Raw genomic sequence first — 17,450 nt, 5'->3', positions numbered from 1 at the left:
TTCATTTCTTTTGAAGTTGGAAGAATGCTAGCTGCTCTGGATGAGTCCTCTCTGTAGTTGTCTTCAAAGTAAAGACCTGTGATGTCCAATCCTCTCTGTCTTACATTATATTTATTCAATTTCTTCTCTCCCTCTCCTGCTCACAAACTGCAGCCAGGACACACTTTGTTTTTCCAACTGTCAAAAGAAAGATGGTGGGGGAGGGGGAGAGTGGAAATTAACAGTTTATATATTTCATTCCTTCAGTGCCTTCTCTCTGTGTCCTTTCTCTCTCTATCCCTCGTCTTCTCTATCTATTACTGGCTCTTCCCATATAGAGGATGGTATTGCATCATTATCTGGGGGGAGGAAGCCATTCAGTCAGAGAAATCGACAATTAGGACCCAATAAAGTGGAAAAGCATATTTCTGTATGCTAATGAGTTTTCCAGCAGCCACAGTAGATGCTGATTAGGCTGCACTTTTTTCAAATATTACTATTATTATTATTATTATTTATTCCATTTATGTAAAACCCCATTTATTCTCTCTGTCACAGCATTTATCAGGGCCACAGTGTGGAGGCTAGCGCCTTTGGTGAGCTTTGAAAAAAGTGACAGACGAGGAAAGAAAGCTAATTTGATTCATGAGTAGATTTAATGGAAGAAACAGTGAAGCGTGAGAGCATCTATAATGTACCCCCAGCGACTGTTCTCCATACGTTCTCCCCAGCTGTCACAGGCAGTCGGCAGAGAGCGGAGATGAGAAGATGCTATACTTTTCAAGCTGAAAAAAAAAACAGCGAGGGCAGACGCTAGTGTGGTACAGCTTATGGAGAGGAACCCAACCTCTGACTACCTCCAACGCATTTCGCATGATCAAACACATGAATGTAAAGAGCAGGCTCACAATTAGCATCCACTCATCTGCACAGCCTCTCTCTTCCCACTACCTGCTTTCTTTCTGCTGCTTGTCAAAAGCTTTAAAGTCAAATGTCAATTAATATTCTCTAATTACTATCTGAAGATGCTTTCAGAAAAGAGGAATATCAAGGCCATCTGTTGGTGAATAACTTTGATGTTCTGGACCATGTCGTTTTTTTTTTTAAAGTGTGCACAGCCGCAATTATCTTCATTAGATTTTGTGTATTTGTGTAGTTTATGCATCCTGCTAGAATAAAATGATATCGGAAACCATTTAATACAGCTCCCTGGCGTCAACGAACATCCAAGAATAATCTCACATTTTGTCATAACGATGTGATTTGCATTGCAAAACAGCTGTCAGAGGCCACTGTGAATCTGCCAGGGACCTCATCACCTCCACCGTAAACAAAAATCCACCATGTTTCCGACTAACAAATAACTTATAACGAGAAATTTGCCTCTTGCTATTTAAAGCTAAAACAGACCTTGTCATAAATATATTTGAGTAGTATTTTAAACATATGAATATTTAGAATATTTATCTCACCAGCCTCAAAGGCACATCTCTTTCAAGAAAAGTGCTAAGCAAGGAAAAGAAACTAAATACTTATTATTATTATTTTTACTTAGTCGAGACTTATTCAACAGCATGTCTGCTCATGCAGTCGTGTGATTTATGAAATGTTGTTTAACTGAAGGCGTATTCATCTGGAGGCTCATTACGCTACGGTAATTACACAATACTGAGTGCTTTTGCTTTGTGTCTGAAGGGATATTGCTTACCATTCATAAAACCACACCTTCCGCTAGATAGCCCAAGACAGCCTGAAAGACAAAAGAGGCAATACACTTGCAGAAACAGATCCAATCTGATACGGGTGGTAGAAGGAGCAACTAAATTGGGAGACTCTTGTTCTCCTGTTATTGCAGCCGGGTTCTGTATCTCATCTCTGGAAATAAGGGGTGCCTTTGAATCTCACACCAGTCAGGAAGACAATGGATCAGAGGTGGTGAGATTGGAAGGAAGAGGAGTATGGCAGGGGTACCCTTCCTCAACCCTCCTCTATTGATGCTCAGATGTTGTCGACAGAAGAAAATGATGAGAGGAGAGGCAGGTAATGATGATGGGAAAGGTGGGGAAAGAAGAAAAGAAGAGAGAAAGAAAGGGAGAAAGGGGCGACCATACAACGGGGTGGGCACAAGATGCTGTATGTGTACATGGCACTGCTGTGTCTGCATTATTTAAGAGCTCTCATTAACCTGAGCCTGAAACAGACTAAATCAATAGTCCACGTAGACACACAAAGCATTTGAGGGTGCTCCATCTGCTCCCTGTGCACACTTCAAAATCATGGTGAGATATAATTGCAAAGAGGGGTTAAATTCATTCAGCAGACATGGCAAACTACAGTTTTCTGGGTCAGGGATCACCTGTCTTGCATTGATTTGGCCTGGGACCAGACATGTTAAATAGAACATTGATCATGGTCTGTGAGTTTGTGTGATATGGCACGTCCCCTGATCATTGACAGTCCGCAGGGTGCTTTGTTTGTAGAAGGAAAGTCACCTTAAAGAAAGATTCTGTGCTACGTTGGTGCATGTACATCTTATAATGGTCAGTTTTAAACCAAATATTTTCCTCCCGGTCAATTTCAATCTACACTGGGTCATATCTAACAGCCCTCATTGGTCTTTATTTATGTCCATGAGATCATGACAAACTTGTCACATTTAATTAATTTCATTTTTATATTCAATTAGAGCACAGTAGCTAAGACCTACGGCAGTGAGTACATCAAGTATGATCTCATTCATTTGAATCGTGCAAACACATTTGTGTAGCGCATTAAAGACAGATGCTAAACTGTCTCTGCTATATGAGTGTTGTAGCATTTGTGGGCATAAGAAAATGTAAAGACTTAAATAAAAAGATGATAAAATGATGCACAAGGATGATCTGAAGATTAAGTTCTTTTGTGTCCATGTTTAAGTAAAGTCAATTTAATATATATATTTATAGAAAATCACCAATTGCAATTTTTTTCCACAGACCACAAACCTTTAATTAGTTTAATTGTTGACTTTTCTTTGTCCAGCTCATTACTGAAGCTAAAAAAAGATCTGCCTAATCAACTGTTGGGGCTTTTTTCAATTCATCATTCTGCTTCAAACTCATTTAGACATTATTTGAAGATGTGAAATTTATTGACCATTTCAGAATGGACATTCGAGTATTATCTTTTGACTGAGAATGAGCAAATATTAATTTTGTTTATTGGCATTGTATCAATTCTTCATTAAACATTACTGATTTAGTGTTTGTTTTTCTATATTGCAGTTTGGCTCAGTGGATGATAAAATAAGAAGGGTTGCTGTAGTCTTATTTATTGTAAAATATCAATTTTCTTTCTCTTGAACTCAACTGTTTTGGTGATAATCCTCAATAAAACAATGACAAAGAGGTTAAAAATAAGGGCTTTATTCTAGAGACAGCTTCAAAACAAAGAAAGAAAGCAAACACATAAAAAGAAAGCAAGAAAGTAAAAGAAAAGAGGAAAGATAAAAGAAGAGAGGACAGGATGAAATGAAGGGCAGCGGGAGATGTTGAAGCCAACAGCACAAAGTGTCGGCTCAAATGGACCGTGAGGGGGCAACTTCTGGCTCCTAGAGGATTTTCTTCAGGTCATCAAGCATCACATCATGGAGACGCAAATGTAACTATGGTCACGGCTATAACCACAAACCCACCCAGAGACACAGACGCAGCCAAAACCCTGCTCTGTTCCTCCCACATACATGACTCATCCTAAACCCAAAGTCTAATCCTCATCTGGTCCTTTCCCATTCTCTCATTCTTATTTCAATCTGCCTGGGGAAGTAATACTCAAATTCCTAAGCAGAGCGTTAGTGCTCCCATGACCATTATTGTACCAACTGACCTGTGTCTGGATAATTGATGTGAAAATGTATTGGAAACCATACAGAAGCCTTTTTATACCCCAATTAAAACACCTGACACCTGATCTTTATCAAATGGGTTAGAAATCAGAATATCTCTGGCCTAAATGAATCCAGGGGATGAGGGAAGTAACATAACCTGGGCACAAAGAAGCAAGGAGAATGGAAGGATATGAACAAACCAAGAATTTATTAACACTTTAAATAAAAATACCAAATGAAAACTACTGTCTATGCAAGAAGAAAATGGAACTAAATATAAATGAAACAAGTTAAATTAGACTGAGGCTAAACACAACATTAATAAACACAGTCCCTCTAAAGGGGAGCCAAAGTTACTGGCCCCCGTACACCACAACTCAAGTTTAGCTGAGAATAACAGCCAACACACAGCCCGAAAGCTGCCAACTGTCCGTTCCTCCTGGTCTTTAACCTCCAGGCCTTGATGAGCAGGTGCGCTCACGCAATCACTACAGCGGTAGGAAGGGGGGAAGGGTGGTAATCTGGGGAGAGACACAGGTGAGGACAGGGAGAAACACACACTTAAGTCATTTTTACATAATGAACTAGACAATTTCAAATTTCAGGGTTGCAGCGCATGTGTGAAAGGTGCTCACAACACTACGGCTGTAACACTCCCTCTCTCTCCCTGTGTGTGTGTGTGTGGGGGTGATTGTGTGAGTGGAGACAGGCGTGCTGGAGTCAGGGCAGAACCACTCCAGCTGCACCTCATCTCTGTAATCAAGCCTCTACAAAGACTCAGCTTTTTATTACCAGCTACCAGTTTTGCTATTCAGCATTTAGTTCTTGTTGCCTGTTCTCTGTTTCCCTTGTAGTCCTGCCTGTTCTGGCTCTAGTCCCTGTTTACTGCCCCTTGTCTGGTCAAGCACTGCTGTTCTGTCTTGGAACCCTGCATTACTCAGTCTCCTCGGACCTAACTCTGGACCTGCTTTCTCGGCCCCTAACTGCCCCTGCCCCAGTCTCAGTTCCTGGATTTCAGCTACCAGCTCAAACGTCCCCTAGCCTGCAGTCCCAGGTTCCCAGCTCTCAGCCGAAGCCTCAGCTCAGCAAGTCTCAGCATTCCTTTTCCCCAAACTTCAAAATAAATACCTTGTTCATATAATATCTCTATTTCCTCCGCCCCACATAACACTACGATCTGGCCAAAGACATGGACCCAGCAAACATAGCTTTTGCACTGCAGGAGGTAGACCCTAAATGAAGTTTTGTATGCTGTGGAACAATTCTCTGCCTACTGCTGTGAGACCTCCAGCATTGAGTGGAAGGATGCAGCTCTTTCTCTAGCACTCCTCTCTGTTTCATTCAAGTCGTGACTGCTGGAACTACTGCCTAATCTGGCAGAGACTGTTGTGAACACTTTCCTGTTTCAGTTCCAGCTAGTACCCTGCCTGTATGTCCTGAACCTCATCTGTCATACCCCATGCCTGGATTCTCTATATCCCCTGCTGCCTGTCTAGCAACCTCATGTGCTGGGCCTGCTTGTCACCAGCCAGTCTCCTTGTCTGCTAGTGATTGGCCTCCTAGCCTTCAGCCTGCTTCCCAGCCAGCTAACCTGCAGCATGTTAGCCACCAGCATGCTAGCCACCAGCATAATATCAGCTGAGGAGCCACCCTGACATCCATAAGTCAACCTTGCCATTTTCATGGGGTCAAACCTGCCAATCCTGGACAAATTTTTAGAGTACATACACATAAAAATACATCATTTGCATACATGAGGCAGTCAAACAGACAAAAAATTGAGGGACGCACTGATACGAGAATTCTTGACACCAGTTATAGATTGTTTACAAAAATATCAGTAGATGCCAGTACTGTTGGTCATTTATGCCTGTTTGTCCATTTGTCTTTCACCTACCTAAACATAGTTTACCAAGGAACACAATTTCACTTAGGCTACACACTAACCTACCACTACTGCTGCATTTATGTAGTTTCTATTGTTTATACCTCCACAATAATCAAACTTTAAACTAATTTGACTTTTGAAAATATGATTTTCAGCTAATTTGAAATTTGATTTCTTAGGCAAAGTTGTATACTACAGTACCCACACACATCTCTCCCAGTAACTTTCTAGGTAATGTTATTTCTGGGGCAAGTGCATTCACTTTTTTTTTACAGTGCCATGATCTGCTCCTCTCATTACGGTTACAGGTTTTGCTGCAATACTAATAATGTTGTTTACAATATAACTTAACATCACCAGTGGTGTTTTTTATATGTATAAAATTGGTGGGGCACCAACCAATTCAATAGTTAGGCTACACAGTAGGAAACCTACAGTACTCACTCTTGCTACTGATGTTTTTTTTTTATACGTCATGGGTCCATGCATGGCTCCACAGAACACTTTTAACAGCACAGTGGCTTGCTTCTAGCAGGTCTTGTACACATACATAGAGAGAGAGAGAGAGAGAGAGAGAGACAGTGCGTGAGTGAGTGAGAGAGAGAATTGCTTTGGCAATTGTGACTTTACATAGTCCTGTCAATGCAAGAACTACACAGTAAATGTGACTATATAGTAGAGTTACGCAGAAAAAACACGTTTAATATTTTCTGCAGTTGTCTTGTTCTTTTTATTTATTCATTGATTTTATTTTATTTAATAAATTGTATTATCCTTGATGCTTCAGCAATATTGTTCATCTAACATTCATGCCAATAAAGCTTACTGAATTGAATTGGATTGTGAGAGAGAGAGGAGAGCAATTACACAAGTTACATTACCACTGTCACAAGCCTAAATTAAGAACGCAATATTCCATCATCATAAGCCAACACAACCAACCTCCGAAGAAATGAGCCTACAGGGCCATAAATGAACACCAAAGAGCTCAACACCACTGAAGGCCACAACAAAGCGCACAGACAACTTTTTAGGGATACCAATCCATTCTGTGACAACTTTAGGACAACAACTTTAATAGATAAGCATGGACACTCATCACTATATCAATCGATCCAGCACAAAAATATGGCCAATGCATGGACCAGAACCACAAAGGCAGCATAAAATATGCTTTCACTCACCAAAGCTGACAGCTCACTTGAAGAGAAAGGCGGCGCAGCGCTTTTTCCTCTGGGCAAACTTCTCGATGACTTTGGGGATGAAGTCGTGTAGCTGCTGAATCAGCCGGCTTTCGATGGACAGCATGGCCATAAGCTGAGTCACGACTGTCCCATGGTATTGCAAGCAAAAGTTTTTACCCTCTTCAGGGTGCAAAAGTTCCTCTCTGACTCAGATGTCATCATAGGAGATGTTATGATAATTTTAAGCAGAGTAACAGTCTCAGCAAAAGCTTCCTAAGTTGTCATTGATGGATGTTAACAGAGACAGGGCTGTCTTATCAGTATGAAACTCAGCGTGGTGGTACAGAGTGGTCAGCTCTTCCTTGTTTCCTACAGGCCATAGTTTCACAGCAGAGGTCAAGCTCAGATGTAGGGAACGACAGGACAAAGTGTGTGAAGAGCGAGCTGTCAAGCAGCTTTGCAGCGATCAGGTGGTCACTCTGTGAAAAACTCTGTCAGACACATAGCCAGATAGATAGACAGACAGCCAATCAACTCTGAAATATGTGATCATGGCAACTTAGGAAAATTACTAGAAGATTACTACATAATCATCTACTCTTTGACACATTTTCTCTGTCACAGGATGTCCATTCGATTTACAACCGCCATTGAAAGTTAAAGATTGAGAAGTTGCAGATGGAGATGAAGAAACTGGAGAAGGATGTAAGTACAGTGGAAACCATTTATAGTGATCACATCTGTCCTGGTCAAATATCACCATAAGTGGATTATTATAACCGAATTTGGTTTTCTTTATTTCTCATGCAGATTACCATCTAACTGACATTTGTATATTTATTAGCCTACGTGAATATAAAGTAATTAAATGAACAGCTTTGCTAATTACCGAATTTTATTGACTGTTTCAAAATACAGTACAGCTGTTTCAAACACAGTGTGTGCACATTTTTGAAGCAGCGGGGGTTCTGACTTTTGCCAATGACAAGTTCCTTCTTTTCCCCGGTGGCAGAACAGGCGAAGAGAGCGGTGATCCTTTCCTTAGATTTCTTTCCCTGCTTTTATTGTCCTAAGCTCAGAGGAGACTATGTTTGTCATTAAGAGGAAATTACTTTCTTTTCCCTGTCATAATTTCAATGTGCACGCAACACCAGCCTCAGGTAAGCAATAATGGTGCCTCAGCCACTTATCATGGGAGCAAAGTACAAAAAATAGAATTACAGCAGTTTAATTTTTTTTTTTTCCATATGTTGTCATGTATGAAAAGACCTAAAACAAACACTGTAAGTGGACTACTTGATTACTATAGTCAGGAGAAATGCACACATAGTTTTATTTAATCAAGCAGACAACAGTACTTTCAAACAGGGACACCTTTGCAATTTTGCTGGAAGATTTACCTGAGGGCTTGTGGTATACTTCCAAGTTTGAGACTGCCTTGTATCTGAAAATATCCCATATTGTTTACATTTTGTGTTTATTATATACAGATCAGCAGCAACACACACACAAGCTCCATTCAGTTTCACGTCAGCACAAGCAGGCCACAATTACCCACCGCCCTCACATGAGGAAAACCAGCTATTTGACATGTTATTTTTTTTCTCGCTGAAAACAAATAATTTAAAAAAATATTTGTAGGATATAAATATTTGTAAAACCCACTATATGTTCTTTTCCAAATTCCGTATTTGGATTCGGCTTCAACCCTAGTAGTGCTTATATAAACATCAAATAACAAATGGCTGATTTTGAAGAGAAGATTTATTGTCAGTGCAGGTTTTTAAACCTGTCAACAGCCTGTCTACCCCTGTACTACAGTATATTCCACACAGACTTGCTTTCTGCAGAGGTTTTCACACTGCAATATCTAGAATGCACAGAACAGTCAGCACTGTGTCTCTTCAACCAGGTCCTTATATAGTTTCAAGGATCAAACTTGGAAGCAGGGGTGCTGTTGATGTCATCATCATTAAGTTTAATATGTTTGAAACCAGTAGAACAGTCCTCTTGTCTGTGCTTATATTGTTCATAAAGCTAAAGCTCCTCTCACACTCAGTGATCGGTCTGTGCACAAAATAAATTTACTTGCACAGTTGCTTAACTTATTCTTCACCATGGCAGATGATGGGGTTTGATGGCCATTTACTCTCATCATGGATGCTGAGGTCCTTGATGGTCTCATTTTCAAAAGACAAGGGTTGCTAAAGATTGCTCACAAGGCATTGTAAGAACTGGCCTGGATTGATTGCATTTTGCATTTCTTTTCAAGGCTATAGACCGATACTTCCCATTCTCTTTTGCTTCTAAAGCCTCACCATATTTCTCACCTGGACTATCTTTAAATGAATATATCACTCTGATTGTGTGTTTCAGCAGATGCTCTGCTCTAAGCAGAGTTACAGAACGAGACTGAAGCTCCTGTGACAGGACACTTAGTTCATGGAGTGTCATACATGAGCCCAAGGTCACAAAGAAATTCAAGACTTTGAACACAGCCTAATAAACCTCTGTACATTAGCTTCTATTTGTTGGACCTCCTCTCATCAGAACCAGTGTTCTTAAAGTGCTGCACAAGAACTCCCATTAATGTCCAAACAGCATGAACAGTCTGAAAGCTACTGGCCTTCCAGCATACCTCCAAGACATTGCAAAGAAGTTGTGAGCCTACTTCAGCTGCTGCATCTATAAGTTCACACTCATTTTTGTTTGACATACTATACAGAGAATATAGCTTCTGCATAAAAGCTTTGAAGTGAATGACATAGTTTACCTCATCAACTGCATCTGACACAGCTAGTTCAAGTCTATGGTTCATACAGTGCCATACAATAAGCTTTGGGAATCTCAAGGTCAACCTGGTTGCTACTCCTGATGTTTTTGATGCTGGCTCCGTCAGACATAAATGTTACTTAGTTTTCATGAAGCCATTCTTCTGTAAGGCCAGCATTAGTTAAACAAGTCAGTAAACCCTCTACTATGCCATCTGCTCTCTGATCTTCCAGGTCAACAAGCTCAAGGAATATGAATGCAGGGCTTTCTTCTTGAATCGATGCTTTAACTCAAACTGTCATGACAGCTTTGTGAATTAAAGAGGAGGACTCGTCAATTAGGACTGCTAACTTACTTGATGATATTACGCTACTGATGATTTTGCTCTGCATCTTATTGGAAACGTGTTTGGTTATTTGTGTTGCATTGTAACGTGAATGAAGTATTGAACCCATCTTTATACCATTCAGTTGCTGCAGCTCAATGAGGATCTCATGGTCAGAAAAGGGTCTGTTCTTTTTGGCTAAATGGTAGGCTGTTTGAAATACAGCTTCAGTTTCCTTCATGTAGGACTCAGTCAGCACCTGCATCACATTCTCAATGCCCCCTTCTTTCTGTTGCTCTGCCATCTTCACAGCTTGAGCATGTGCCTTGAACAAAGCATGTTTCCTCACCTTATTTTTCAAGGCTGACAGACTTGTCTCTCTACTTCCTTGGTCAGACACTTGAATCTCAAAGTTCATCCATTCTTTTGAGACAGATACATCTTGCTCCTTGTTGATGCCAATGGTGCTCACACTGCTACAAATCAGACATCCTGTGAAGCATAAACAAACAATGTCACTACTGTATTCACATCAGTATGTGTGTAGTGTCCATGTCTCCCACATACATACAAGCACACAAACACATACACTGTATATTTCTCTGTGTCTACTGTTTTAGAAGCAGCCAAAACTAACAATCTACCAAAAACTTAGCCATTTTTTTGTTTTTGTATGCTAACCAGGGGTTCTTGGATTTAAAATCTTCTTTTTGTTTGGCTGTCCACAGGTCTGGCCAGTCATTATTGGTGTCTACAAAAAAAAATTGGATTACAGGCTATAAATGTAACAATGGTAACAGTTACCATAACCTGAACATTACTGAATTTAGCTCATTGACACAAGAATTTCAAACAGACTCACTAAGATAACTGAACCCTACAGGTAGCTGCCAAAATAATGCAAGCATTCAAGTAAATGAGGGATGCATATTACTATTGAAAGCAGGCTCTCTTGTGGTGTGGGATTTTCTTGGAGCAAGTACGCATAAAGAAAAACATTTTAAGTGTTCAACTTCATCTCTCTCTCTTAATGAAAATACCCCCCTCCACGAACAGGGCACAAGTGGTCACTGAATGGTTTAATTGCATCACAAAGCAAATGGTGACAATGACATACTTCACATACAGCTGTGGCGCTCCTGGAGGGGAAAGGTCCCCGGTCCCCCCAATATTCAAAAATGGAAATTTGTCACCCCACTAATCCGTTTCATTTGATTTTCAGTTTTACTCCCTAAACAGTCAATTATATGCATTGTGGCTAGATATCTGTGGCTTTCTGCCTGGGCTGTCTGTAGCCTATTTCAGAGCCAGACACCCCACCCCAAACTCCCTGCTGCCAAATTGGTCCCTCTCAATGTGACTGACTATTTCTTCCATGACATATAGTAACAGGCAAATGTCAAGCCATGACATATGTTAACTAAATACTGCTATTACAGTTTTTCTCAACTGCTTATGCACATTTTCTGAAGGCATAGCTCATTTTCTTAAAACACTAAACACAAATTCAAAAACTCACACACAAAACCCAAAACTCCACACATCTCTTGCAAAAGCAAAAGCAAACACTGCATTCAAAACAAGGTTATGTCTACTCAAAGTGAAATTTTGTCTTCAAATGACACACACACACACACACACACACACACACACACCATCAAATGAACAGACATTTCTAAGAACCAACTGAACACTGATGTGCTCAATGGAAAACACTATGATGAGTGAAAAACACTGCTATGATAATCTTATTAGTAGGCCTTTTGCATGTTCAGTGTTACACTACATGCTGTACATACAGTAGCCTGTTGTAAACTGTTTTTGTACTCAAATATAAAACCCACAAATACAAGAATAGAATGTGTTTTTATTCTGAAATACTGTATACATCTCCACAAACACAGTTGGATTTGTAAAGTGTTCTTCATACAAACAAACAATAGAAAAAAGAAAATAAGCTTTCTGCATATACTATAAAGAAAAAGAAAATTAGGCTGCATCCTGCCTTTCATTTCGTTTCTGTCTGGCCACAGGACCTCATCGAAATCACAGGCAATGTTCTCCCTGGCCAAGCAGCAGGGAAAGTATTGCCTGGCATGATGAATCCAGTCCTGATATGCTTCAGCAGCTATATCACCACATGCTTCCTCCATTGCTTGTTGAAGGGGTATGCGCTCATGGGGCCTGTGCTCATATACCTTCCAAAGACAAGCTGAAAAAAAAACCCTCAATAGGGTTGAGAAATGGAGAATATGGTGGCAGATGAAGAAAGGAAAAACGTGGGTGGTCGATGAACCAGTTGCGGACCAGAGCAGTTTGTTGGAAACTTATGTTGTCCCAGATGACAACGTACCTGGGCTGCTCTGGGCCATCCATCTGCTCAGCTGGAGTGAGGATATTGTGTAGCGTGCCCAGGAAAGTGATGAGATGGGCAGTATTGTAGGGGCCAAGGGTTGAATGGTGATGGAGGACGCTTTGGTGAGTTATAGCTGTGCACATAGTGATATTCCCTCCCTCGCTGACCAGGAACCTCAACAATGGCACGCTGGCGGATGACGTTCCTTCACCGTTGCCACCTCTTTTTGCGAGGTTGAAACCCACATCAGTGAATATGATTTCAGAATATCAGAAATAGACCTAAAGCAGTCAATATTGTGAAGACCAAAACATTACATTACAATACAGTAATGTGTCTATACAGTGCTAATTGGATGTAATCAATTACAGTGTTAGAATGCATAAGACTTACTTGCATATAATCATAGTGCAATTCTTTGACTCTTTCTGAGTTTCTCTCAAATGGCACCCTGTAGACCATTCATAGGTGGTTTCACTGTAGGACATGGTTGAGTGTTCACAAATTCATGCGGTCAATATTTTGAAATATACCTTGGTCTTCAGTGATTTGAGTTTGTATCTGGTTTAGTGTTATTACGTTGTTTGCTCCAACCATATTGGCTATTTCAGTCTCCTGTTGAAGTTCAAAAATCTTCCTCTTCCACCATGACATGGTAGTCTTTCAATTCTGTAAGATATATGTGCATACTACTGTAAAATACTGTAATTATTAGAACAGTACAGTAACAATGCTGTACACTGAGAAAGTAGGAGTACAGTCCCCAATTTCATACATACATGAAACATATTTTTTTACAGTATTCAACAGTAATTATTGAGTACTGTCTTGATATGCAGTACTACAGTAAGGAGAGTAGATTTCTTACCTATTCTCATTTCTGTATGTCTGGACGATTGAAGTTATAGTGAAGTGGCTCAAGGTTGGCTGGACTCTCAGCCCTGCCTCCCTCATCATCAGACATAGTCAACCACAGTGGCCTGAATCTCATCACAGGCAATTGCTCTCCTAGGTCGTAGTCTTGGTCCTCCTCTTGCTCAACCTCCTTGTCCTCCTCCTCCTCCTCCTCCTCTTCTGACTCTCACTTCTCTCACTCTACCTCTCTCTCTCTGCAAAGTTGGCATCCATTGTTCTCCAACACAGAAGAGCTCACCTTTGGCCCTTTTATTGCTCGAGCCATAATTGCTAATTGAAAAGCAACAGGCGTTTGTCCATATGAGGAGTCAATGGTGTGATTGGTGGTTTGAGTTTAGCATTCTGAGCGGCAGTGTTTTCCATGTGAACACAAGAGATTTCATCAATGAAGATTGTGCTAAATGTAGAGAATTGGGTTTAGTGTTTTGCAAAAAGTATGGTTTAGACCTGCAAAATGAGTGAAAAGCAGGAAATGTCTTTGTATTTGTGCAGAATTGGTGTAAGATAAGGTACATAAGTTTCAGATTTTGGTCATTGTGTCTCAAGTTCCATTGTTAGTGTGTAAGCAATTGAGAAAAACTGTACAAAGTGTTCACTGTGGTGACGTCTTCATTCAAAGTTGTAGTTGAAGATGCAGCATCTCTGTCACTGTCGGCATCCTTTCAGGCTGGAGTGGGGGACGGAGCAGACGCAGGCTATTGTTAGCTGAGCTGCTTTTTGTTTGAGTAGTTTGAGTAGTTTGCTTTATCTTTCCTCTTAATTTCATTAATTAAATATTCCAAAGGCCATATTTGGTTGCGTTATTATTTGAGGTAAACCAAACCAATTTTTTTTTCCAAGGACGGTGAAGGGATGAATCACACTACTCTGCCTCTAATTGGTTTACCCTGATATTCTTACTCCAACCCTAACCAATCACGCTCCTCATGCCTAAACCTAACCAACCCAACCAACGAAGGCAACGAGTACTAGCCAGTCAGAGGCAGAGGCTGCTCTGATGACCAACCAATCAGAAACATTTCAGCCACTGTTTATGTGAAGATAATCTCACTCTCACATGCAATTGGATTAGCCACTTATTTACTGGACTGTCTCTCATGATTTGGCTATTGCAGGACACTACTGAATTATGTGCATCAGAGGGGATTTAGAAGTGGGTATATACAATGCCGACTGAAAAATAAGTAGGTATACACCATGCACCTAGTATACCCTGCACTACACCACTGCTCATCCTGTTCTCCTTTTCCCTTGTAGTCCTGCTTGTTATGACTCTTGTCCCTGTTTCCTGCCCCTTGTCTAGTCAAGCCCTGCTGGTCTGCCCTCAGCCCTGCTGCTCTGCCCTGGAACCCTGCATTTAGTCTCCTCAGATCTCACTCTGGACTTGCTTCCTCTGCCCCTAACTGCTCCTGCCCTGTTCCTGGTTCTCAGCTACCAGTTCAAGCTTACCCTAGCCTGCAGCCCCAGGTTCCCAGGTTCCAGCCCAATCTTCAACCGCAGGTTCCCAGCTTCCAACCCAATCTTCAACTGCATGTTCCCAGCTTCCAGCCCAAGCTTCCCCAGGACTGCATTCCCTTTCCCCAGCCTTCAAAATGAATACCTTGTTGCTATAATATCCCCGTTTCCTCACCTTGAGTGTCTGCACTTGGGTTCACCTGCTTCGCCCCACATAACATTTCATATCTCTCAGCCACACCTGTCCAAAACTATCTGTGCACACTGGAAAAATAAATCAGGAACACTCTGTGCGATAAAGCATCATCTTCCTCTTCCTCCTCCTCCTCCTCCTCCTCCTCCTCCTCACTGTCCTGTCACCAGCTCTGGATTGGCACTGCTTTTGCCCTTAAGATGCTCAGATTCAGGGCTTATAATGGCAGGTATGAGTGTAGCGCAGACCTACTGCAGCAGTCCAATTTTGTTCATTTTCAATTATTTTATCACTAAAACAACTGACTAAAGTCCTGCTGCAGTGTTAATAAACTCCCAACAAAAAATATATACAGGACTAACTGATGCAACCGTGAAATGTGCTGGAGGTTGAGGATTCAGTAAATCATGACAACGACTGAAGCATCACTTCACTAGAAATAATACTTAATATAAGAGAAGAAGAAAATGAGAGGCAGAGGATGAAGAAGAGGGAGAGAGGAAAGAATAAGCAAAGGGAGAAATAAGAAATAAAGAGGAGAAGAACAAGAAAAAGAACATATTAAAGTCAAGGTTCACAATTTTGTCTTTAAAAGTCTGGCTTAAAACAATAGTTAGGTGCCCAAATGAAAACTGAAACAGGTTTTGCTCACTGTAATCATTCGACCTGTTCATGCAGGCCAATAACATCCCTTTCTAATGTGCTTTCAATGTAAGTGATGGGTGACAAAATCCACAGTTCCTCTTTTGTGCAAAAATTTATTTCAAAGTTTATCTGAAGCTCATATGATGCTTCAGCCTCCCAAGTAAACAACTAATTAGTTAAATTAGTGTATAACCTTCAAAGTAACAGTCTTTTTAGTGCCAAAATCCCTCTTTTTGTTATAGTCCTTCCAGCGTAGCTCAAAAGGGAAACACTGACAGACAAAACACACAAAGAGGAAATTGTAGACTAACTAAAGACTAACATTGGAGGATATCCACTTAATGTGACTAATTTTAATGGCTAAAGCCTCATATTTGGTTTAGATAAACTTTTAAATAATTTTTTGCACAAACAATGTTTGCATGGGCACCTGACAGACTTTAATAACAACAACAATATTGTGAAAAGCATCTCAGAGTCCACCCCTTTGAAAGAAAGGGGGAAAAAAACAAGCAAGGCCAGGTATGAGGAATCTCTCATAAAGAGCATAGCCTAAGGTATAGATTATATCCTTTTCATCTGATGCCAGAGTTTCATATTTGTATAAATACCCTATTAGCACACATTAAAATTGTTGCAATTTTACAGTATGAACTCCTCACGCTGGTTCATGTCACTGAACCTCAGACTGTGTGTGATGTTGCATAAAGCAACACTCATAACACTGTGCAAAGCATATTAAAAAATGTCCCAAAAAGAACCTGATTGTGTCTAATATGATGGGGTTAGAAGTACATTTATTTAAGTAGGTGTGTGTTCTATCTTAACAGGCCTGACAAACTCAAATACTCTCGAAGGTGCAGGTTTAACCTCCCTTGAAAAAAATGTCAGCTTAATGGCCCCTGCCTTTCGCTGATAACTGCCAAGGTGTCTCCTGCTCTTTGGAAGTGGGTGGATAAAGGTGTTAAAGCCTTTGTGTAAAGGCACCGTGAAACATAGCCCAGTGTCTTTATATTTCTCTCTTTGAAGTGAATTGACATTCAGCTCAGGATTTTGTTTGAAAATGCACCCTGCCTTCAAACCCCTCTGTTTTCCTTCTCTAAACTTCATTATGTTACATAAAGTTGGAGCAGCCTTCTTGTCCTTGAGTTTTACTTACAGGTTGTATGCCTTTTGTGTTTTGTTTGACTTCCTTTGCAAGGCGATTGAGGGCGCCAGTCAAAGGGAGTGAGGCAGATAGGGGAGGACACACTGGCAGGCCGAATGGTGGGAGCCAAGGAGTCTGTCAAACTCCATCTCTGCTACGAAAATGGAAGTGGATGGGCACAACTCTCTGTACAACCGCAGGACATAGAATAGAGTGCAGGGAAGGGGAGGATGTGTGATGGGAATGCCAGAGTAATATGTCACTGCTGATGACACTCAATTTGTTTGGGAGTCAAGGGGCTTCGAGAGGTGCACTCTACTGCCTATCTACAGGCAGCAGCAGAGCTGATGGTATTAATAACGGGGGTACTTAGCTGTTTTCCATGTATATACAGCACAAAATCATGTCCCACCCATTATGTAGCAAGCAACAGCAATCATTCCCCCTTCAGTGATTTAGAGACTGTTGTCACCAGAAAAATTAGAGCATTGCCGGTTTGTTAAAATGCTTAAAATTATGTGCTTATGTTTTTCTGACAAGTGGAATCTTGCAGTCATGTGAATAATGGCTGTTCACTCTCAGTACCAAAGACAGAAGTGGTCTTGTGTTGTTATACTTTTGCAAAAAAAAAAGTATGGAGGAGGAGGTTCATGCAGATGTGTAACTTTGACTTGGGAGACTCCACTTTGTATCCCAAGTTCTACCAACAGTCTACGTTGGTTTTTG

The 17,450-nt window shown here is 40.8% G+C and overlaps 1 long non-coding RNA gene across 1 annotated transcript; it reads right to left on the bottom strand.

The window, feature by feature from the left end:
* Nucleotides 1-3,495: 3,495 nt before the first annotated feature.
* Nucleotides 3,496-7,757, bottom strand: LOC122989192. Its single transcript, XR_006404974.1, has 3 exons — nt 6,917-7,757; nt 6,177-6,269; nt 3,496-4,365 (listed from the first exon to the last, which is right to left on the bottom strand). It is a non-coding gene; the product is annotated as an uncharacterized LOC122989192 (long non-coding RNA).
* Between the last annotated feature and the right edge of the window lie 9,693 nt (nt 7,758-17,450).

Source organism: Thunnus albacares, chromosome 9 (assembly GCF_914725855.1).
Source record: "Thunnus albacares chromosome 9, fThuAlb1.1, whole genome shotgun sequence".
NCBI classification, from domain to species: domain Eukaryota; kingdom Metazoa; phylum Chordata; class Actinopteri; order Scombriformes; family Scombridae; genus Thunnus; species Thunnus albacares.
Note: the sequence above shows the minus strand (reverse complement) of the source record. Positions and strands in the feature narration are given on the sequence as shown.